General features: G+C 35.2%; 1 protein-coding gene across 1 annotated transcript in view; it reads left to right on the forward strand.

Moving 5' to 3' along the window:
- Positions 1–354: 354 nt before the first annotated feature.
- Positions 355–24,221, forward strand: part of DGKB (diacylglycerol kinase beta) — a 381,223-nt gene continuing 357,356 nt past the window's right edge. The window contains exon 1 of the mRNA XM_010399089.4: positions 355–441. The gene's annotated coding sequence lies outside the window, so the exon portion shown is untranslated. The remainder of the gene's footprint in view (positions 442–24,221) is intronic.

Here is a 24,221-nt window from a genome sequence, read left to right on the forward strand (position 1 = left end):
TTTAGTTTCATAATATTTTCGTTTCAGTGGTTTTTGTTTGCTTTTTTTTTTAACCAGGCTGCTTATAACCAAAATAATTAGTGCAGTCACATTTGAATTAAAGAATAGTGCAAAAATAAATTTTCTAATGAGACTGGAAAAGGAAGTCAGTGCAAAATACACTCAGGAATCAACGCTGGTGTTGTCTCCAGAAAAATTGCTGTACTGATTTTCATGAAGTATATTGATGTCACTGTCACTATGACAACATTGTGACAAGAACTAGACACTCTAGGCTACCTTGTAAAAAGGATCTGTCATCTGTATTTTTTTTTTGCATAAAAAGTGATAGAAATGAGAACCTCTCCCCCAGCACAGGATTTCATTTAAGGTTAGATGGATTGTTATAGGCATCGGGTCAAGGTATTCCTGAACAAGTGACAAGCTGGCTTTTCAAGACAGGTAAGATCAACATATTCAAATATAATACGCTTTTACTTTTCAACTAACAAAAAGAAGAAAAAAAATTTTATTCTCTGAAACAGAAACATTTGTATGCAGAAAACTAATGTTTTGAGATATTTCTCAAAAGTATGGCAGGATTTTATTTCTGAGGATGTAAGAAACATTTGGGAGTAGTATGTATATAATGCAACTTCTAAGAGGATTGGGGGGGGGGCATTCCATGAGATTCTTTTTCCTCTTTTAATTTAAAAACAATGTCTCCAACTTTTTGTAATTCTGGCTCTCTGTTATTTTAATGAAGCCTCAGAATCTGTGATGTACTGAACTTTTTCTTTCCTTTTCTTAGCTATATTTTATCACCCACAGATCTAGTTTATTTTCTCATTGTGTATCTGTGTGATCTCTACTGTCTCATAGTTTTTAATGTTTGTGTTTTCCCACATCAGAGATACTACATGATGTTGGCATAATAGCTTAAGAAAATTGCAGTCTCTGGAAATACTATATTATTAACAATATTTTCTGTGTTAAGCTACATGTTACTTTTTTTGCAGTTCTGTTCATCAACTATAGGGCTTTTTTTTTTTTTTTTTTATTAGCTGTTTGAAAACACAGAGTACCAACATGGTATCAGCATGGAAAAACACCTAGATAAATTTTTCCCAGAGGTATTTGAATTCCTAGTAATTCCTAAGCAGATCATACACTCCTATGGGAAGTTTGCAGGTTTGTTTTGCTGCCTTTTAACTATATAAGGCTAAGTGAGCAGATTTATTAAGTTCTGACTCTCTTGATCTTGATTTCAGTTAAAACAATTAGCTGGTGTTGATTTCTAAACATTGATAAGATAACATTTATGACAAACATACTTTTCCTAAAATGGTCATTATTTCAAAATAAAATTTTATTCATTTATCAAATATAGCATTTGGACATTAATAAGAACAATGACTTTATAAGTTTCCTTTATACATTAATAAATATTCTGTTCTTCAGTTGTTCACCAAGTGAGACTCATTTAATTGGAAAACTGGATAAACCAAAAAGTTATTATTTGGCTAGTATATATTCCTGGGAAATAACTGAAAAATACAATGATGAGGCAAGATTTTGTATATAGAGTTTGAGGATAGGCATATGTATTCAGGAGTTATGAAGCAATTCCATCTGAGGGGAAAAGCTATCAGGCTAACAGCAGTAGTCATTGCACCATCGGTGGTTAATATACTGAGATGAAAAAATCAGAGTGAGTTCTATCTCCTCTAAATACAGGCTTGAACACTGTGGACCCCAATGCACATTATCTTAAAAAAACCCTGAACAAAACCAACCAACCAAACAAAAACTTCCCTCCTCTACACCCATCAAAAAAGGGAATAGGTCATTTGCTTTTAAAACAATTTTCCCAAGGTCTTGAGCAGGTTAGCTGCTTTATTCCAAGTCGTAAAAGTTCATTTAGGTTTTCTCAATTGCAGTGTGTTACACTAATTACTTTAAAAGCATTCTAAGTTTGGGTGAAATTTCTCTTGAAAAATGCATGTTGAAGAACTGTAAATTTTCACACCAGAATTTCAGTTAACACTGCAGTGAAATGAAGTCATATGAACATACAACCTTTGCATAAAGGGATCAAGTAGCAACAACCAAGGGAGATGGTGTGGTCCTTTGGCTCTCTTTCACTCTGTACCATGTCAGATCACTCTAAAACGCCTTGTGTTTGTCTAGAAGTGATTTATAAGGAAACTCTTCTCCTTTTCCCAAATGCACTTAAGGCTCAGCTTTAGCTGAAAGATCTTCTCTTGGTACAATAAGAGCAGAAGGTGGGTATTTGCTCTATGGATGAATTTTAGGCACAGGTGATGTAGGAAGACACCAGGGCATTAGACTGCAGGAGATGGCTTTTCCCATTAAGAACCTGAGTTAAAAGTAAGCTGGATGGCAGGGCCCAGAGAGTGGTCTCTAGTGGGCTTCCCTAGGGCTCAGTATTGGGCCCAGTCTTGTTTAATATCTCTACTGGTGATCTGGATGAGGGGGTCGAGTGCACCCTCAGTAAGTTTGTGAGTGACACTGAGCTGGATGGGAGTGTTGATCTGCTGGAGGCAGGAAGGCTCTGCAGAGGGGTCTGAACAGGCTGGATCAATGGGCTGAGGCCAATTGTGTGAGACTCAACAAGACAAGTGCTGGGACCTGCACTTGGATCGCAACAGCCCCAGGCAGCGCTACAGTTTGGGGGAAGAGTGGCTGGAAATCTGCCCAGTAGAAAGTGACATGGCATTGCTGGTGGACAGTCAGCTGAACGTGAGGTGCCAGTGTTCCCAGGCAGCCAAGATGGCCAATGGCATCCTGGCTTTTATCATAAATAATGTGGCCAGCAGGACCAGGGCACATTGTACTTGGCACTGGTGAGGCCACACCTTGAATCCTGTGTCCAGTTCTGGGCCCTTCACTTCAAGAAAAATATTGAGGTGCTGGAGCATGTCCAGAGAAGGTCAATGGAGCTGGTGAAAGGTCTGGAGCACAAGCCCTGTGAGGAGCGGCTGAGGGAGCTGGGGGTGTTTAGCCTGAAGAAAAGGAGGCTCAGCGGGGCCTTATCACTCTCCGGCTTCCTAAAAGGAGGCTGTAGCCAGGTGGGGGTAGTTTTCTTCTCCCAGGCAACCAGGGACAGGATATGAGGACACAGCCTCAAGCTGCACAGGGGAGGTTCAGGTTAAATATCAGGAAGAGTTTCTTCATGCAAAGGATTGTTAAACACTGGAATGGGCTGCCCAGGGAGGTGGTGGATTCACCATCCCTGGAAGTGTTCAAGAAACGACTGGATGTGGCACTTTTTGCCACGGTCTACCTGACAAGGTGGTGATTGGTCAGAGGTTGGACTCAATGACCTTAGAGGTGTTTTCCAACCTAAATGATTCTGTGATTCTGTAGAAAAGCCTTCTGCAGCCAGCAGAGGCTGGGGGTACATTGGCAAGGGCAGAGAGACTGTTCCCTCTGATAGCACAAGTCGCCATCTTCTATTGCTGGCTTCAGGAAGTTCCAAGTTCAATTTCCCTGGGCCCCATCCTATCTAAAGCCTGTTCCTTTTCAGCTGTGTTCAAGCTTTGTGTCCGTTGGACAAGCAAATTTAGTTTCGACCACATTACTGAAAAACCCAGAACTGGTTCTATCACTCCATGATTTTACTTCTCAGAGAGGTTAGTTTAACTCTGATGTTGCTTTGTGATATAAAGTTTGACAAATCATATCTGGTTGCTACTGACAGGCGGTGGGATTGAGGCCTTATTAAAATTTAAATCCTTTTTAAAGCTTGCTTCGTTATCTGACCACTAAAAAAGATAATTTATTAGCTTTGTCATGATCAGTATAAATGAGAAAATAATGTATTTCATGTGCAAGTATGAATTTTGATTTTTGAAAAACAGTTATGTTAGTGGAATGACCATATTATACAAATGTGCGATCTCAGATTCTGTTCATGTTTTGAATTCTGTTAGAGCTTATAATATTTTCATGACTTTGATATTGTAACCTTCAGTACGTTGTAAAAGAATAAATATTTGCAAAAAAATACAGAAAACCCCTGCATTTTCAGACCCAGATTTAAGTAACTATACGTATCAATTTATAGTAGTGTAAGCAGTAACCTGTTTTGGAAAATATAAAGAACAAGTTGTAGTCAGCACTCACTCTGATGTTTTTACGATTTTATGGTTATATTGTATATTCTGTTAATGAAAAACATTTTGTAAACAACACAAAAAAGATTAATAATCAGATTAATATTATCTAAGTGCTTTTAGAATATAACACAAATGTGAAGCTAATTCCTTCATTAATGTTTCAAAATAAGCTGATTTTGCACTGATTTTGAATGAAGTTATTCTCCATTTCCTCAATTGCATATTTTTAAGATCATGTGAAGAGGTATAAATCTGTAAGACAGTATAATTCTGAACAGCACCACTCTAAGTCTGGTGCCTTTTTAGTAATAATTTTCACCTGCTGAGTATAGTCTAAATAGTAGTTTGTGTTCCTCTCAGAAAAGATGATTTACTGCTTTTAATCATGTAAGTGAACACATGAGGGAATGAAGCTTATTTAACTCTTCAGAGGAGTTAGTGAATCCCCAAATATATGCAAAACCACTAAATAGCAAAATTTTAAGCAAGGACATCATACAGATTCTGTAGATGCTGCTGCAAGCTGTGATACACAGTTTATGAAGAAATTAGTCTGAGCCTCAGTTACCTAAAGGTAAACATAGTGCATAATAATAAAAAAAAATTTAAAATACCCCAAACAAAAAACAAACAAGTAAATAAAAACTCAAAAAACTGCCCCAAACAAACAAAGAGGAGGAACCTCAACACATAAATTACACAAAATAAAACCTGGATTCGAAAGTTATAAAGATGGAATAAAACCAGAAATTTTTCTGCATTTAAAATTGTGCTTCTGTACAATTATTTATATGCCACATGATTTATATGAATGGGAACTTATTCCACTGACCTTCTATTTCCATGCCTAGTTAATAAATGTGGGGTTTTTTCTATTGTGCTTTTCTGGGGGTTGTTTTGGCTTTTTAGATGTTGGTTGGTTTTGTTTGATTTTTTTTGTTTGTTTGTTTTTTGTTGAGGAGTTTAGAAGATTTAAACTTTCGTGTCATATGTCTTGCTGATTATGAATTATATATTTATTTATTTTGTTATTTTTATATTTTTTACTGCTGAGGGATTTTTTTAGAATAACAGTTTTATTTGGAATTTAAATTTTTTACAGTGGCAACTTCAATTTTAAATTAATCACATCTTGGCATTAGCTCAGATCAGTCCGCACATAACAATCATCCGCAAAGGGGAAATTGCAAGCTCCCTTTCAGATTGCTTTTAATACTCTTCCATGACTGCCTCTTCAAAAATAAATGGGAGATGATCCTCTATTTCAATTTCCCATTCAGCCCTGGAGTAGATTCTTTTAACGTGGTGGATGCTTCAGAAGAATCTCCGCTTTTTCCGAGAAGTAATTGAGAAAGGCATGTCTCCACATTTCTTTTACATATGGCAGATTTGCTTCTAGTGTTCTTCTGAAATAACTGAGTGGCTAAAAGAGAAAGTATTTTTTCCTTTTGTTAGTATATTCTTTTTTGATCTGACATCTCCTCCATGATGAGATGGAGGCAAGTGCAACTGAGCATTTATAAAACATGTGCAATGTGTAATGGAAAATCTGAAAAATCAGAAATAATGGATAAATTATGTGTTGTTCTGGTTACCAACAAAGGCCTTTGTGACACAAATGTCGTATGCTTTGTGTCCTGCAGGAATATTAAGACTCTTGCTGCATGCTGGGAAGTACACACAGATGAGATCAGATCAAAGATCCCAGTGAACTTTGCACTTAATAAGGATGTGGATACATAGTACTGTTAGACAATTTTTCCTTAGAAGGAAAGAATTGTTATTCTAGGTATTGATGGGTTAGTAATTATGGGAAAGTCTGAGAGCAAACAGGCAACAGCTGCGTTGCTGTTGCTTTGTCCAGTCCCTTCTTTTATTGCCTCAGTCTCGAAGCCTGTGAAGCTTGTCTTATCTTGAAATGTCATTGCAAGGATTAGTTACGGTTTGAGATAATGCTGAACACTTTCACTGTGTATCTGTTCCTCAACCCTTTAGTGTGGTAGCATGTGCCTGTGTGCAGCCCTCATCCAGAATGTGGGTCCCTTGATGGTTTATCTTGCCAGCGCTGCTTGTGAAGAATGTGAAAATGTTTCTCAGTCAGATTTGAATAATTATTTCTGCAGCATGGTTATTGTGTGGTATAAATCACACTACACACTCTCCCTTTCCCCAGAGAAAATATCTAGGTAACATCAGTAATACCGACAGTAGATATAAAGGCATTCATAAATAAAACAAAGAAAACAAATAAGTCCTTTTACTTTTTGAATAATCTCCTGGTTCCTCTTGTTTCAGTGCAGATAAATAGCAGTTTTTCCCAAATATGTGCGTCTCCTCCAAATCTGAAAAATAATGATTGATGTCAGCTAATATTGCTTCTGATGAATCAGTGCAAAACCTGCCATATAGACATGACAAAGGTCACAAAGAGCCTTCTCATAACTCAGTCCTGCCAACACTGGCCTCTTGATATTATTGCCTTTTAGACATATGTACTTACTAACATTACTTAAATCCAGTATATATCTGACTTTAAAAAAATTTTTGGGACCAATCAAGTTTTTAAATAATAACAATGAAAAATGTATTTTGAAATAGATTGTGTTTTGAAAATCTCTGATAACTTAAAATTTATATGGTGCCTTACATGTTTAAAGGTTGTAACATGCCCTGCCTGTGCTCCATCCTTTCCCTCTCACAGGGAAACATTACTGCAGTCTTTCCCACCCATATCACAGCTACATGGTGGGAGCTGTTGTAAGTCCCTTAACTATCTAGCTATACATGTATTTTCGATAATATGCGCTGTTTAGATATACATGTGTTATTTTACCTAAGTACATTAATTTAATATTAGTATATTTTAAGTGTCATGTTAAATAAACACCTTCATTCTTAATGCAGGTGTCTAGGAATTGCATGCTTAGTGTTTCCTGTTTTTCCTGTGTTTGGTTGCAGTCGGTATATGAAATTACTGAGAAGAGTTAAGCTTTGCCATTTTCCCTTAAGACTTGCATTGTGTCATGGGCCAGTCTCTGTTCACTGTAACAAAGTCGTTCATCACAGCAGCTTCTGTGGCAGAATGGTATAATTTTATCCTGCATGTAATCTGTGGGCAAAGAAGTTATAAAATGTAGTTAAGCACATTAAAGTCTTTATTTACCAGGTAAATACTGGTAACTTCTGATCTGGTTCTGCATCCATCCTGCTTCTCATGGGGATTACTGGCTGGAAGGTTTCCTGATCCTCTGAGCTGGTATCACATGGAGTAGTCTTCTTGGAGAACTGTAGTTTAAGGAAGCATCCAGTCATTCCAGATGTTAGCTATGTTGCCTTCACATGCTGCCTTGATGAAGAAAGGGCTGTTGTAGCATCTCCAGTGATTGCTGCCTTGGAGTGGCTTTGCACTTAATGCATGTCCACTTAATGGGTGCACATACAGAACTTGTTCCAAGCAGACCTTTGCAAAAGTAAGGATCTTGGAAATTACAAGATTATGGGATCTCTCTATCTTGCTGTCTTTTGACAACATTATTTCATGAAATTTCAGTGAAATCCAAAAATAAACTTGTAGGAAAACCTGTTTTGAGATGAGAGTTTTGATTGGAGTAAGACTTATCTGAACTGACAGATGTCTTTCAGAGGGTTCTGAGCTTCCCTCTTCTGCTACAAAAGCAGAGAGAATAATAGTAGGTTGAATGTGTATTAACGAGGCATGTAATACATTCTTTGTGACAGAAGAATGTCAATGTTTAGAGATTAAATAAAATATTAAAAATTGGGCAAAGGGGTGCAGCTAGAATAAGTAAACCAATTAGGGAAAAACCTCTGGTCAGTAAATAAAGTATTTTTCACCTTTGAGAAAGGAAAATACGCTGCGAAAGCACCAGGTAAATAATCTTGACTTCAAATTGAAAGGCTTTAAAGTATCTCAAAAATATGAAGTAGTTAATAAAAACTTGATGGGAGTTTTAAAGTAGGAATTGTTCTTGTATATTCATGACTAAATATTCTTTCAGTTAGAAAGTGGAAAACTAAACCTAATAAAGATTTGTGCTGCCATGGCATGGTCGATATATCTTCTCTAAAACTGTTACGAGATTTCTGCAATATTAGACAAAAAGCCCAGCAGCAAAGTGAAAATACAAGTGGAAGATTTGAACCACAATTCACACAGAAAGAAACCAACTTTGTCATTGCAGATTATAAGAACCCACAAAGACAAGGTACAGAATAAGATATGGCACACATGATCACTTTGATATAGTTTTCATTTTTTTTCTTTGTAAAAATAAGACCTAGGGCTTTCCTGATGTTCTGAGATGCAAATACTTCATGGCATTTCTTTTTGAAGGCTCAGAAATGAAGGTTAAAGGTAATTAAGTCATTAATTTGTGAAAAATGGTGTAAAATTTTTACTTGTGCTGTTTCTTTTGGCAATTTCTTGCTCACAAGAAATTGATAAGCTTCAAAATGTGTTTGCAAGAGGAAAGTAAAAGGGTAAAAGTAATATCAGATGGAAGAACTTAAAAGTAAAAACGGTAAAAATATCATTCAGAAATACCCTTATTCAGATATTTGAGAATGAGAATGACAAGATTGCACTGACCCTGATATAAAAAAAAGTAATAATTTTGTGTGGTTTTATTAGACTTAAAGAAATTGCTATTTTTCTACAGAAATGATGGTGGTAATGTTGGAAAAATTTTTGAAATGTAAGTAATTATAGGCATATAATTTAAATATGGGCTATAAAATCTGTGAAATACAAAGAGCCTTTAATTTGATGAATTCTGATTGTAAAGCATATGCACAAAAATTACAGTAGCTTGTCATAATGTATGGGCTCTTAAATAAACAGAGGATCTTAATGAAAAAAATACGTCATTGTCAAAATGTCAGCCATCTACAAAGAAAAGTAAAATAAATCTGATTGATTTTCTTTAGATTATATTTTAACAATGGCTAAAGTTTTGAGAGTTGTTTTGGTTCATAAAATTTATAAAAGGAAGAGCATGTTTGCTTTATTTTATTTTGATTTAGGAGTTTATATTGATAAAATAGCCATTGAGATGAAAAATAGTACTAAAAATAAACCTGAAAGAACCCCTTCAATTCACTGAGAAAAACAAACATGCAACATCCTCCTTCACAGCTGGTTTTGGAATATCTTCAGGTATTGCTGTCTGCTGACATGAATAGTTAACATCTTGACGGCTTAAACCATGAAGCATGGAAAAACTAAAGTAAGCAAAACTTGAGTGGACTTGAGAAAACAGTGTCTACCATAGGCACTGTTGTCAGATCCAGTCAGTTGTTTTCCCTCCTGTGTTTTGCATTGATATTCATTTCATTATGACAACAAAATATATGGATTGATGTAAACAGCCTGGATTCTTCACTGTGTTCGGTTTGTAAATCTTGCTGATGCTCTAGGCCTGACAGCTAGAAGCTCAACCAGTATGAAACCTGGATATAATAGTAAATGTCCAGCAGTACAAAATATAAAAAAAGAAACACACAACACCTCCCCCGCCCCAAGTTTTAAGCAAGGGTAAGTGTGAATATATATAGTGATGCTCAGCACATCTAGCTGTTGCAAAGGAATTGAAAATACTTCCTTATTTTTGGTGGCACTGTGATCCAGTTCCAAGCAAGGAAAAAGTGGACTTTGGCACAGAATAGGGTGGCAAGACTATGGCAATATTGTGGGAAGACTGCCTTAAGCCTAGGTGGATTTTAGAGTTTTCTCTTGAGGAAGTTAGTTGTCTTAATGCCAAGCTGCTGTGAAAGATTGCAATTAAACCCTCCCTTTGTATTTTCTTAGCTGAGTGTTGTAAAGTAACTTCACCAAGGCCAGACCATGCTAGGTACATCTCTAAGGGGCTTAAGTGCATCATATTTAGATCCTAAACAGCTTTAGGCTGATTCCAATGGTGATAATAAGCTCAAAAAGGTAGTGATATGACTTGAAGTGCTTGAGGACATAACCTTCCTATGTGAAGGTGCAATGGACACAACTGAAATACCAGAAATTCTGTTTAAGAAGATTCCTGTGAGGGTTGTCAAACACTGGTATGGCTTGACCAGGGAGTTTGTGGAAATCTTCAGAGATAGCCAAAACCTCACTGGACACAGCCTTCAGCAACCTGTTGTAGCTTCAGTAGTCCTGTTTGAGCAGGATGTTGGGCTAGATGATCTCCAGGGATGCCTCTCTGTCTTGGCCACCGTGTGCTTCTGGGTTTTGTGTTGCATTATGCTCCTGGAATACATACAATTGCAAATTTAACCATGTATAGAAAAGAAGAGTAAGAAACACTTTCTAACAAGAATTTCAGATCTAATGCAGTGCAATGAAAGGTGACATTAAAGGTGAATCAATCACTTGAGACATTTTAATCAAGATACCTGTTCAGAGAGAAATCCTGTAAACTAGAAAAGAGGGGAAAAAAGGGTGCAAGAAAAAAGACTATAGAACCTTAGTAATATTTAGAGGTAACTTTAGATGTTTTATTCTTTTTCAAGGCATAGAGGTAATGGTACCTTATAACAGTTAATCCAAAACATTATCTACAAAAGTTTTGTACAGGATCCCAATTAAAAAAACTTCTAGAAATATACTGAAAATTTATCCTCAAAAACTACTGGATGCAGTAGTGTTATTTCAGAAGAGTGTTAATTTCCAGAATGGATGTTTTTGAAGAATTGGAACAAGTCCAATATTTTTATAGAACCTAGACCAGGTAAATATACAAGATTCTTGAATATTCCCTTAGGTTTTAAGGTTTTTTCACAAACAGAGCAAACAAAAGAGATAGATTTACAATAGCGTTTGTGCATCAGTAGCTTTAACAAGTGAATTATTTCATTAAACACAAAGAACTGTGAAAAACAAACTTAAATTAGATTCCCTATTTATCATTGCATAGCACTGCATTCCATTTTTCTCCAAATACTGATGAGAGAAAATTAAAGGGCTCTAAATCTAAATACCATGTGTTAGCCACAGTAATATGCAGCTCTGTAGTCCTGTACTCCATGTGCATCTGAGAGATAAAATGGTATAATAAATGAACAGGATTTTCTGCCCTCTACAAACATGTTCTTAAGCTATTCCCAGGCAGCAATTAATTGTTTGCCCTGAATATGTCTGTGACTTTTTAAAGTTATATGTTGATGTATATGCATGCATACTCCAAATAAACAAAGATGACATCAGTGTTTCTGACATACAGAGGAGCCTGGATGTACACAGCACTAAATAGATATTGTAAAGTAAAAAATGTTTCTCTTCTTTTTGATTTAAATATGTTATTGAACAGGAAAAATGAAGACTTGAGTCTAAATCTTCGGAATTTATGATGTCTGTTGCTGATCTCATTGTGGCAAAACCAGATATTTTTCAAGTTGTGTATTTTAGTATAGTGCATAATTCTCTGAATCAAAGGAAGAACTCCCTGAAAAAAATGTTAAACGTTGCAAAGAAGTATCCCTTAAAAGTGAAAAAAAAATCTAAATCAATCTTGCAGTAGAGAAAATCTGTACGTGAAATTTTTTATTCTAGAAACTAAATGAGTGCTCAAAATAATTTGTCTGTTTATAACAGCTACATGTCCCTGTAAGTATAAGCAGAGTCCAACAAAGAGATTTTCTCAAAAGTTTCATGTCAAAAAAGAAAAAAATGAAGATGTACTTTCGGCCCACTTTTTGTGCTACCCAAATGTTTCAGATGTAGGTTAGAGGATTGCTGCTCGCCAAACAGGGCTGCTTTTCAGGTTAAGTTTATCACGTTTCTCCACAAAAGATGACCTCTGCATACTAGTGGTCATTTCAGAAGGAGGATTTATATCAGCCAGCACTTGGTAGTTCAGACAGCAGGCAGGACAATAAACTTGCCTTTTCCCAGATCTTTGGCACCAAGTGGGGTGATGGACACACTGAGCACACTCTGCAGTGTTGATGCTGCTGGCACTGGAAAATTACACTCCTGGACACTACTGCAAGGAGAAACAGAGAGAAAAGTTGTAACTTTTACTGGTTTTGTGGAGAGGAAGAAATGTTCAAAACAGGTGTGTGATTTTCTTCAATCGGCCTATTTTTTTCATCTGAGTCTCAGAACACAGAAACAGTTGATCTCTGTAACATCTTGCTTTAAGAGCTTTTATATTCCTGCTGATGCTGTATATTTTATCCTCAATGTTAACTTTAGTGTGAGAAATACTAATGGTTAAAATATGTGGGGCAAAGGAGATTTGAACTGGAGAGACAACAAGAAGAGGAGCAAAGCACTTGAGAACAGCTCAAAGGCCAAAAAAAGGTCATCACGGCACCTTGGTTTTAATATTGTCAGGTGCTCTCTCAGACTATGCTCTCCCAGCAAAAACCATATATTGTTATTCAGAGGTATACCTTGTAAAAGAAAAGGCTGAATTGTATGTTCTGAATAGCACAAACAGCAAGTTATAAAATGAATTCTGTTTAAAATTATACAGGTATAAAACCACTTCAGTCAAAGTGAGAAAATAAGGGCCCCATGTAATAGAAAAATCAATTTTTGATGGTTCCTGTCACTGGAGTTGCTTTTCAGGGTTGACAGGTCTGATAGACGTTGTATTATGTCTGCTACCTTGTCAGACAAAATCACTGAAATGGAGGAAAACACTATCAATGGGATACTAATGTTTTCCTTGTTTAAATGAATTTCATGTTTCCTTAATAGTTGTGAAATTCTGTGGCAGTTTGCTATTCAGTGTCCAGTAGCATTCACATTGCCAACTAAGTATTTCTCTCTTCTTATCTAACTGAAGGAAGTTAGACTTTTTAAAAAAATAGATTGATTTTGATTGATAGCATCAAAAACATCTTCACAGATTCTTGTGAAAGCTTCCAAAGCTGCTTCAGCTTTTGTGTCCAAATGTTATTCCAAAGAGCTAACAAGAATTCATTTGGTAGCATCTCCTAGTTAAAAATTGTTTTGACACTCTTGTAGAAAAAAATGGGTTGAATGTTAGCTAACTGTCCATAAACTTCATCAACGATTGGTAGACGTAAGAAACAAGCTTATTTCAGTCCTGAAGAACCTTAATTGAGGTATTTAATTGTGGTATTTAATTGCTTCACCTTTCAAAAGCTGGTATTTTGAGAACTATACATTCTTGATGCATTTTTTTATTTACCTTCGGTTTTGAGAAAGTTTTTTTTTTTTTAATTTTACACAAGCTATTCTTCCCTGTGTTTTTTACAGTATTATGCAGACTATTTTCCATCAGCATTGTAACTACAGTGTGTGTAGAGAAACATAAAATTAGAGGAGGAAGGAAAATAAATTATGTGTCAATACAGCACTAACTTTGGCTCCAATTATTTTGGAAACTTCTGCTGCACATCCATTTTATGAAATATAATTATACAGCTATGCTTATCATTTGTTAAGTACCAGGGAAGGCTAGAAACTCTACAAGGTGAAAAATGAATGCCAGTTCTGTCCTGTCTGACAAACAGTAGAGTGTGATTGGTTGTTGAGTGCAATTATAGAAGCATTTTTTCTACGTGGCTTCTTTCTTTCTGTCAAAATTATAGAGGCTTTTAACAGGAGTTTGACTGAGGGTATTGTGTGAAATATGGATGAACTGTGTCATCCCATAGTATAGATCTAATATGTAAATTCTATTTCAAGAGAGAACAATGGAGAAGACTCCAGTGAGTTGTCTCGCATTTGAAATTCTGGATTAATTGATTCTCTGATCTTTATTTTGATAGTTATTCTTAACCAGCATTACAGCAGTGAAAGAAAATTGCTGTGGGTTTGATACTTTCTGGAATGAATACATATATAATATATATATATATATATATATTTATATATATAAAAACATTAACTCTCGCTGAGTATATTTTTAAATTAAACAAAAGGACATATTCATATTCTATTTTATTTATATTTTTAATTAATGATAATGGCTTATAGAAAGGGATTTTAGCAAAATTACTATCATATCTCATAATTAAATAAACAATTGTCTATAAATATTCACATAGTATATGAGTAATCAAATTAATCCTGACATATAGGTATTTTCCACTGCTGTAAGGAAGTTTTTTGATTACAGATAGTCAGCTGGCATTCAGAAAAAATAATCTGATATGCTTGTTTCCCATGTTATATTATAATTACTGAAGATTTCAGGGCACAGACAGACCTAAATACTACATGAAGTTCTATGATATTTTATCTCTTGTTTTCAAACCTGAGCTGTTTACAAATTCAGTAAAAAGGTTATTTATTGCTTAAAACCAGAGTAAAATACTTTCATGTAACTTTGAATTTTTTGTTGTTTTTGTGAAAAAATGGAAACTATTTTCATATGTAGTTGCTCATACTTTTCTTATAATGTTAATTTCAGCATCAGGTTTAAACTATTAAGCTCCTGACTTCTTTAAGCATTTGCAGGATATAGTGTTGTTACAAGTTAAGGTCGTACCTCTTGATAAATTCTTGTAATGAATAGTTACAGAAGGATTTTTATGATCATTTGAGTTCCGTCCGTCCTTCCTTCCTTTCATCTGTCCTTCTTTCCTTCCATCTTCCTTCCTTCCATCCTGTCTTTTTGAGACTGTAGCCATATTCCCACTATTTATATCACGTGTTAAAAATGTAGGTATTTGGTACATGCCACCATAGCCTCCCTTGTACTCAACCAAGACAAAAATGCAATCTATGAGGACAACTCATACCATCCTGGAAAAGGTTAGATGACTCAGCCTCTGCCATTGTTTACATCTTGCCACTAACTGTAGAAGAAGGTTCGCAGACAGATTTTGAAGATGCTTATCAGCAATATAAACTTATAGTAGTGTAGTTTATCTCAAATGCATTAAATGCTATTCCAGTGCATATAAATCTAAATGACTGAACAAATAGGTTAAATTAGCGTTTGGACTTTGAGGAAAATAACAAGTGAATGGACTTCAGGTCTTGCAGACACGTGATGAAAACAATTTCTAATAAGTTGGTATAGTACTTTTTTATATAAATTGGCTGTTTAAACAATGCTTAAAATGTGACAACCCTGTTGTTGTGAGGTTTTCTCATGCCAATATCAAAGCCTTTTCCATTGGTTTGTAATAACAAATTGAAGGGTTACAAATTTGCCAAAGGCTGCTTTGTTCAAAACTTATTTACACAGGTGAGAACTATCTCACGTGAGCTGTTTGACTCATGTCAGAGGAATCCCTCGCACGAACATGTTCCACCATGTGAAAAATATTGTTTCCCAGTCTTTGAGTGAGAAACCAGGTTGATTTGTTGAAGTGTGTGCATTAGTTCTCGGCAATTTGATGATGGTAATATAAATGCCTCTAGACTGTGATTAGCTTCTGATATATTCTTAGTGTAGAATAGTGTGGAGATCAAACCCCATATAGTTGTTTCTTTTGCACAGAGTGTTCACTCATGTAAGTAATCTACACAAGAAATTTCCAAGGTAGTTTTGAAATCAGACCATGACAGGACAGTATTGATATTCTAACTGTTCCATTCTTAATATCTGAAGATCACAAGTTTCTTGAAAAATACTTTACTTTTGTAATATTGTTGCTTTTCTTAGGAGACCAGGGCTAGAAAGCCTGTATCCCATTTCATAACACCTCCAGCACCTGCTATTATATCTCACTTATTGCTATCATTCCTGCCAGGCAGGCAGTGTTGGAAATCATAATGCTGTCCTGCTATCAGGTGGGAAGATCTCAGTTCAGCAAACCAATAAATGTATTCTTTTATTTGGAGATGACACCACTGAATTAAAAAGAGATGAAGACTAAATTGCTAAAATAGAAAGTTTTATATATATATATATATATATATATATATATACACACATTTAGTCCTGAACTGAAAACAGATGCATGTTTTCCTTGTCACATCACAGTTAGAGCTTAGTGAGACTATTGTAAAGAAACTTATGCCATGATTTGATAATTTCATACAGCTAACCCTTTTCCACCTAAAATTTAGGGATGGTTGGCACTATCCTTAGAGTGGGTTAATTCAATATATGGGGTGAGTCTTAGGCACTCATTTAAAGACACCTATTTTTTGCTGTAAGAAGCTGTGAGCCCATTGAATATGGTGATAATTTCAATAATATGGTGAAATGTAGGAGAGACTTAATTCCAAAACCTATTCTCAGTATTTGAAATAGTGGTGATTTATTTGCAATAGCAGACAAGTGGCAATCTGCAGTCAGTTTTGGGGTGGGATGGAGATATCAAATCTTCCCACTTTTTATTGTAAGACAGATGTAATGCTAATTTAAAGAACTATGCTGAAGATTATGCTGATGATTAGGAATATAAGGGAGAATAACTATGAAAGATTATTTTTTCTTTTTGAGGAGATCGTTGTTCTGAGGTGCCTCATTCCATACTTTTACTGGGCAATTAAAAACAGATCCTGTAGCATAATTAATCTTTTGAAGCCTTGGAAAGAATCCAGAACTGAAATCAGTTTACTTCTGTTTCCACTGATGCTGTGACCCATCAATGCTCGGTCCAAGTCTGGAAAGGTTTTCAGAGTTTTTGCTGCCAGTTGCAATTAGGTTATACAAAAGATTATGCCTTCTGGATTTCTTTGTTCTACTGCATAACCTGGCTCCATTTTCTTTCATATGGAATTGAGATTGACTGTGTACCTGGACCTAAAACTATTTATCTTGCACTTCACGTCTTATCTGTGATTTTTTTTTCTAGATTAGTTGTAAATTATGGCATGAATTTACTATTATAAGGTTGATTTTGAAATTGCAGAATTTACTTAGTTCCCCCCCAGTTATTATCCAAAGTGTAACTTGTTATTTAAACAATTAATTTGAAAAATTATGTTGTCAATATACAAAGATAAAAAAGTACCTACAATGCAGAAAACCTTTTGGATTTTTTTCCCCCGTTTTCTATTTTTTAGGAATATTTAAGTGTGGTAGTTGTATTTACTGACTATGAAAGGTTGCTCATACTAATGGTGATTCACTTAGCATTTTGCTGAGTCTCTGTGATTAGCAAAATACAATAACGGTACAAAATTACTGCAATTTGGGACTTGGATCTATGACATGACTTCACTTTTCTGTTTGCTTTTCTTTGGGGCTGAAAAGGTTAGATTTCTATAAATAGGACATGATCCAATAATCTGTAGAATTGTCTGTCCTTTGCTTTTGAGAGTCTGTGACATTTTCTTTTGATGATACCAAGTTCAATGGCTTTAGAGAAGTACAACTGTGCTGGAAGGAAACGGTTCCCAGACTGATTTCAGCTTCATTCTTCCTTTTCTAATACTTGTAAATTTTTTTATATCATCATTTCCGAGAGGCAGTTTCCAGAGGGTATATTTTTGCTGGGGTTGGGGGGGAAACATTAAATATGATCACACCATACTCTACAAAAAATGGAAAATGGCGTGTTCCATCATGAAGCCTATAGTTATGGCAAGGAATAGGCAGTAAAGATGATAATGAATGGTCTGAAGTGTGTTCCTGGTCCCCATGTGTACTAGCATATCAAATACCAATCCATTTTGACTGATGTAGACAGTTTGTCAGACAGCAAGATGCTCACACTTGGCAAACTTCTAAATCCATGTTTAGGCATAAAAGTTCTAGTGAAATAATTTTTAGTACTTTTGAACCTTGCCAGCTGCTTTTGGCTTGGAAATAATTTTTAGTTATTCACTGTTGCTGGAATCATTAATGATGGTAAATGGCAGTGAGTGGGTTGTATCAAGTGTAACTTTTTAAAAGTTAAAAAGAAGAAATATGAGAATCTGATCGTGACTTGGAATCACTGCAGTCTTATTTGCCTATTCTAAAAATAACTGTTGCCATGAATAAATGAAAGGTTTTACCATGTTAACATCTGGGCAGAAAGTCAGGAGGTGCTGTTACTTTAGTTCATTTACATACAGAAGAATAATTTTCATTGTAGGCACTGTGATGATTAAGGGAAATTTAATGAATTGATAGGTAAAGGTCAGCTATTAGAGTATGCTAATTCCCCACATTAGAAATATCTCATGTTGCAGGTAATCCACTATCCTGGAATGGCTTGAGGGCAAAATGTCATGGAAGAACAACAAGGCCGAAGTTAGGTTATTTCAGAAAGAGTGGGTTTTTAGATAGAACTTCAAGAAAATGACAATATTTTATCCCTCTTGATTTCACTTTCTCTATCTTTTGTGTAGGAAGACCTCTATAATCAGTGTCATTCAGGAAGTAACTGAAGCAGGAGCACCTCTTATCCTACATCTGAGTTCCTTTACAAGACTTGTAGGCTGAGGTTCTTTTTTTTTTGACCAGTGTCCTTTGCTGTGCAAACTTTGAATAAAATATTCCAGAAGAATATAAAACGTTAGTGGAAAATGGCACTTCCTTAAAAAAACCCATCAATATCAGTTCTGCTTTAGAAAGCAACTTCTTCCACTCTGATGATACCTTAAATGTCTGGTATGTGCTGGCTTATGATGCTTTCCCTATATTTATCTACTTCTGAGATAAGTTGGCATAACTCTTCTTTGCATCTCATTTATTAATAACAATTAACAGTTACAGGTGTCTAAAATCTAGTATGAAAGCTGAAATTTCCCATACCTGTATAAATAACTGTCAAAAAGATCTGATTGTCCCATATCTTCTCTTTTAATTTCAGTCTGGATCTCAAGGAAACAGCGGAAACAAAACTGCTTCTTCCCATGAGCAGAGCCTGGTGGTCTTTTCTGTCATTCTTAGAATATATAAAATTAATTTTAACATCACCATGCCTCATCCTGATAACAAGTTTTGAAGATTAAAGCAGTACTTCATAGAATGTACTACTAATTTTCTTTAATTTATTTCATTAAATAAGCATGAATAATAAAATTTACAGCAGTGTCTTACTGTAGCAGGTGATATGTGTTTATTTTTATAAAAATGCAAGTATATTGAATATATATTATTTTAACCAGCATGTTTAGATAAAGCAATTTAAATAATTAAATTATATTTCCCTAATTAAGAAATGACAACTGGTAAGTGCTTTGGCAACATTGCTGTCTCTCACTGCATTTTCTACTAGGCAAGAAGCTCTTGTTTCTGAATTATTTTCTCTTCCCTTTTTTGGGTAGCATCAGAAAATCACAAAATTTTCGATTTACTATTACCATTAAAATCAACAGGAGCTTTTTAGAATTTAAGTCACTTCTTCAACTTCCTTTCCAATTACTATAATTATCTTTAAAATTTAATTCAGATACATGTCCCTACTCTGTTGTGCTTTACTACTAGACTCATTCCATTAAAAGCACTACATTTCCCTAAAGGTAACTGGCATTATTTATCTAGTACTAAGCATTTGTAGTTTTCTGGTTTACACCTGTTCCAGTGTTTGCTGTTGTCTGGTTTTAACAACAGAGTATTTTCTCCACACTTTTTTACAGCTTTCTGACCAAAATCTATAACTTCACAGGGAGCAAGAAGTAAGGAAAAGAACTCATACAAACATGGATGGTGTAATTAATTTCAAATTATGACTATAATGGTTCCCAAATCAACTGGATTAAAATAGCAGCTTCATCCAGAGTCAATGCTTATAACCAGTTACTGGAACATGTCTTCCATTACTCACTACACATGGTGATACACATACTGATGGAATGAATGATAGGCTTCCTCACGTTCCACAGCAGAGGCTGTACATCAAAAATCACTGACTGCTAAGTGTGTATTTATTTTTTCTAATTTCTTTGCCCAAGCAGAATGAAGTGGCAATAAATAAATAGATAGTGATGGGTAAAGGATATTTTAATAATCCTAATGATAGGGATGCAAGAAACTTTTATTTGTTCTAATTATTTCAACAGCTCTTTAGATGATGCATAAAAATAACCAGTCTTCTAGAAATTTTCTGAAAGTTTATTAATTTTGTTGTAAGTGTCTAATTATTTTTGCTAGTGAATGTAATTTCTGATCCGTTTGATCCCAAAGACTGGAAACATGACTGTCCTATCTTTCATGAATGTATTTCATGGACTTGTAAAAATAGGCACAGTGATAACTGTGAAAAATATTAGTGAATATTGCATAGAATGATTACTGCATGTATCCTACATAAATTCTGCTTACATATGTTGCAAACATATGCCATTTTACATTGATTCCTCTTTGAAATTCAGTGTCTTCTCTGAATCCCCAACATAGCTATTTATTCCCCATCCTGTAGATGAAGTAGATCTGCTGAAGCTATACTATGCAAAGGATAATAGAAAAGGAAAACTACTGCGTCTATGAATCCATAAATATCAACAATGTATGGGGTTTGTGTGAATTAGCTGCATAATACACATGGCATTAAAAATGAGTATTATGGATGAAGATACTCATTTGGGAAAACACAGAAAAAACCCCACCTTCCTAACAAAATTGGAAGGTAACTTCCATTATTCAAATATGTCTTTTGTTTACAGCTTTATTTGGTACAGAATTCCCCGTGGTGCTTCATACCTAATCAAAAACTGTAACCTTTGTGGTCAACTGTTTTGTAGGTGTTGTTCAACACCTTCAATTTAGTTCATATACTTCTCCTAACTGAAGATATAGCAGTGCTGTAACTTTTAAATCAATTGGCACAGAACATTGTTGCAGCAAAGAACACTGTTTGTTCAAATTCTACACACTGTGAGGCAAATACTAGTTCTAATTTTTCAAGCAGTCCAAAGGCAAGAGGATGTCCTTTATTTTTTCCCATAAAAATTTCTGATGTAGCTAAAATTTGTTCAGCACTTGATCTGAACAGGCTGCTTTGACCATGGCAATTGTTGAGACTGAGAGGCACTCATGTCAAATAAGATTAGTCCACATTTCCTATATCAAATGGCTCTGCATGTTTTTGACTCTTAGTGTCTCTATGGTACATTACCCTCTTTAAATCTGATGCATAGTCAGTTGTTCCTCCTCTTGTATTTTTCCCAGCCAGAGATTATTCCTATGTGTGATACTTTGTACTTTATTGAATTGAATCTTTTTCTCTTTTCTTTTTTTTTTTATTATTTTGGATTACTTTTTCAATTTGTCAAGGTTACTTTCAATTCAAATCCTATTCACCAAAGTGCTTGCAGATGCTTTCAGCTTAGTATTGTCTGCAAATTTAATAAATGTACTCTCTATTCCATCATCCAGGTCCTTAATGAAAATATTGAATAATACTGGATCCAGGACAGGCCCTGTGAAATCCCACTCAGTATTTCCTTCCAGCTTGACAGCCAGTAACTGCTCTAATTATAGCTTCACATTCATGGTGCTCTGCAGCTACAGTAGTGTAATCCAGATTATTTAATTCTTAGTTTAGTTATGAATATGGTACATAAGATTGGCAAATGCTTTGAAGCAATTAGCATGTATTATATCCACTCCTTCCACCTATCAGTAGGGCCTAGTCACAGGGACTAGATGGGATTGATGTTTTCTCTTACCAAGTGGATATCTGCTCTAAATTGTCTGTAGTCTTTACCCAAAGACAACTATTCCATCATTTCTGTGAGAATTGGACTTAGACTGATTAATTTTTTATTCTCTGGATCCTTCTATTCTATTTTTTCAAATTTAAGCACAGCTGTGTACATCTTTTGATTTTACTGTCCTCCCTATTCTCAGAGGAAAGATAAATGCTAACCTTGTTTCAGTTCATTCCTGAATTGGTTCCAGTAGCCTGTAACTTGCTAGTTACTCAGTTGAGCCACCCCTTTTTGAATGAAACTGGAATAAAAATCTCCAGTAATAAGTTGGTAGCATCCCTTTTTTCCCTAATCAGGTTTTGACAAATTCTTATTATACTGTATACTTTCCACAAAGAAGTTCTTAGTATGCATCTTTATGTTTAACTGTGTAGAATCTCTTTTTTTTGGTTGTTTGTTTGTTTTGTTAATTCATTCTTTTTTTCAGATACTTTTGCAATTCCTTGTAATAAATTTGTATCTCACTTGTATGAATTATTTCCCACTCTTTCTAAAACTCCTTGAATTTTTGACCATGTTTTATTTACCCAACCCCACCAAACTTCTTACTTTTAGGGGGTTTTTAAATCATTCATATTGTTTTTTCATGCAATGATCTTTAATGACCAGAGGGCTGGAGCACCTCTCCTGTGACAGCAGCCTAAGAGAGTTTGGGTTTTTCAGCCTGGAGAAGAGAAGGTTCTGGGAAGACCTTAGAAGAGGTTTGCAGTACCTGAAAGAGTACTCTCCTGATGGAGAGGGATTTCAAAAGGACATGTAGCAACAGAACAAGGGGGAATGGCCTTGAGATGAAGGACGGTAGGTTTAGATTAGATATTAGGAAGAAATTCTTTACTGTGAGGGTGGTGAAACACTGGAACAGGAGATTTTTGCCCAGAGTTGTGGATTCCTCATCCCTGGCCGTGTTCAAGGCCAGGTTGGATGGGGCCTGAGCAAGCTGGTCTAGTGAAAGGTATCTCTGCCCACGGCAGGGGGTTTGGAACTAAATGATCTTTAAGATCCCTTCCAACTGAAACTGCTCTATGACTCCATGATTCTATGATATTTTGAAGAAGCTTTTGAGACGTCTGTCCTCTTTTATTAAAATAAAAATTAGTATTATAGTCTAGTGATGTGCCCAGAAGTAGAGTAGACCAGTGATTATGTTACTGAAGGACTTCAGGTTCAGTGTTATCTGACTGTGAAGTATTTGAGGCATTTCTGGCACAGCCTCAGTAGGGCCGTGGAGTATGGCTCCATGGTACCCGATAAAACACAAGGAAAGAACATGCAGTGAGAATTTACCTAAATCTGTTCCTGTTCTAGGAGATGGCAAAACCTGCATGAAGTTTACTGAGAAGAAAATTAAATAATTTTGAGTGCCAAAGTATGTATTAACAAATGCATTTGCAAATTATATTTTGTTTTCATCGTTCAGAGAACAGGAAATACAGTGTAATTTAAGAGCTCTTATCTTCAGCCACTAAATGACAGATCTTGATTAAAACAACTTGCAATAAATTTGAAAACTTTACTGTCTCTTAAAAATATGGCAAGGAGTGGGAAAAAAACAACAAAAACACCTCCTTGAAATCTCAGGCTAAGTTTAGAGCTTGTGAAAATATGCTGGAATGGCATTTTCTTAAACATTAGACACCGTTCTTCAGACTTAAGAGCAAAAGAGTCCAAGAAAATCTCAAGAGAGATTTTCTTGATAAGCATTCTCAAAAAAGTTTTATTTCATTGCCATGTGATAGAGCAATTTCCGATGGAACAAAAAATTCATGTTGAAAGACTATATGATATAATTAATTATTGGAAGGCTAAGAAATATTTCAATTTTACAGTAGTTTACCAAATCAAGTTTAATCAGAAGAGGGAAGGACCTGAAATTGTATATGATGTCTTAGTTATCCAAAGGCACCTTTTCATTTTGAAAGTTGGGATGAATGGAACCTGAATTTTTTAGGGAAAATCTATGAAACAAGACTTTTGGTTAAATAAGAGGATGGATTTTTGAACTTGCATGATTAGAAGTGTTAAATCGCTTTTTAGTTAGAAGCTGTTTTATCTTAGCTTTAGCCTCAGGAGGAGTAAACTATTATACTTGGGTGTTGCTGGAGGCAATGGTTTCTTCACAGATGGTCAGCTGCTACTTTCTTTTGCTTTATTTTCTTTTGACTCAAGTTAAAGAAATCTAGCTGCAAATATCTTGAAGGCACAAGATAGCTATGAAATAAATGATGATAGATAAAATCCTCTACTTACATCTTAGCTTTTTAATTCATAGAAGTATTCAGAAATGCACCTAAAAGAGTTATAAAAAAAGGATTAGAAGTCTCTTAAATTTTTTTAGCTCTGACACATACAGTTTTTATGATGTTTGGCATCAGACAAAAAGTGTCATCCTAAATCTCTTAGGAAGCCTGAAGTAGTTCAGGAATTGTTAAAATGAGTAGACTTTTAACATCTGATTTAACTAGTTAAAATCAATCACAAAAGTAGTTGTCAGAACAAATAATTTCAAAGATGCATTAAAAAAATCATCTCTGATATTCTCAGATGAAATTTTGGAAAACATGCTT

The sequence above is a fragment of the Corvus cornix genome, chromosome 2, assembly GCF_000738735.6.
Source record: "Corvus cornix cornix isolate S_Up_H32 chromosome 2, ASM73873v5, whole genome shotgun sequence".
Classification (NCBI taxonomy): Eukaryota; Metazoa; Chordata; class Aves; order Passeriformes; family Corvidae; genus Corvus; species Corvus cornix.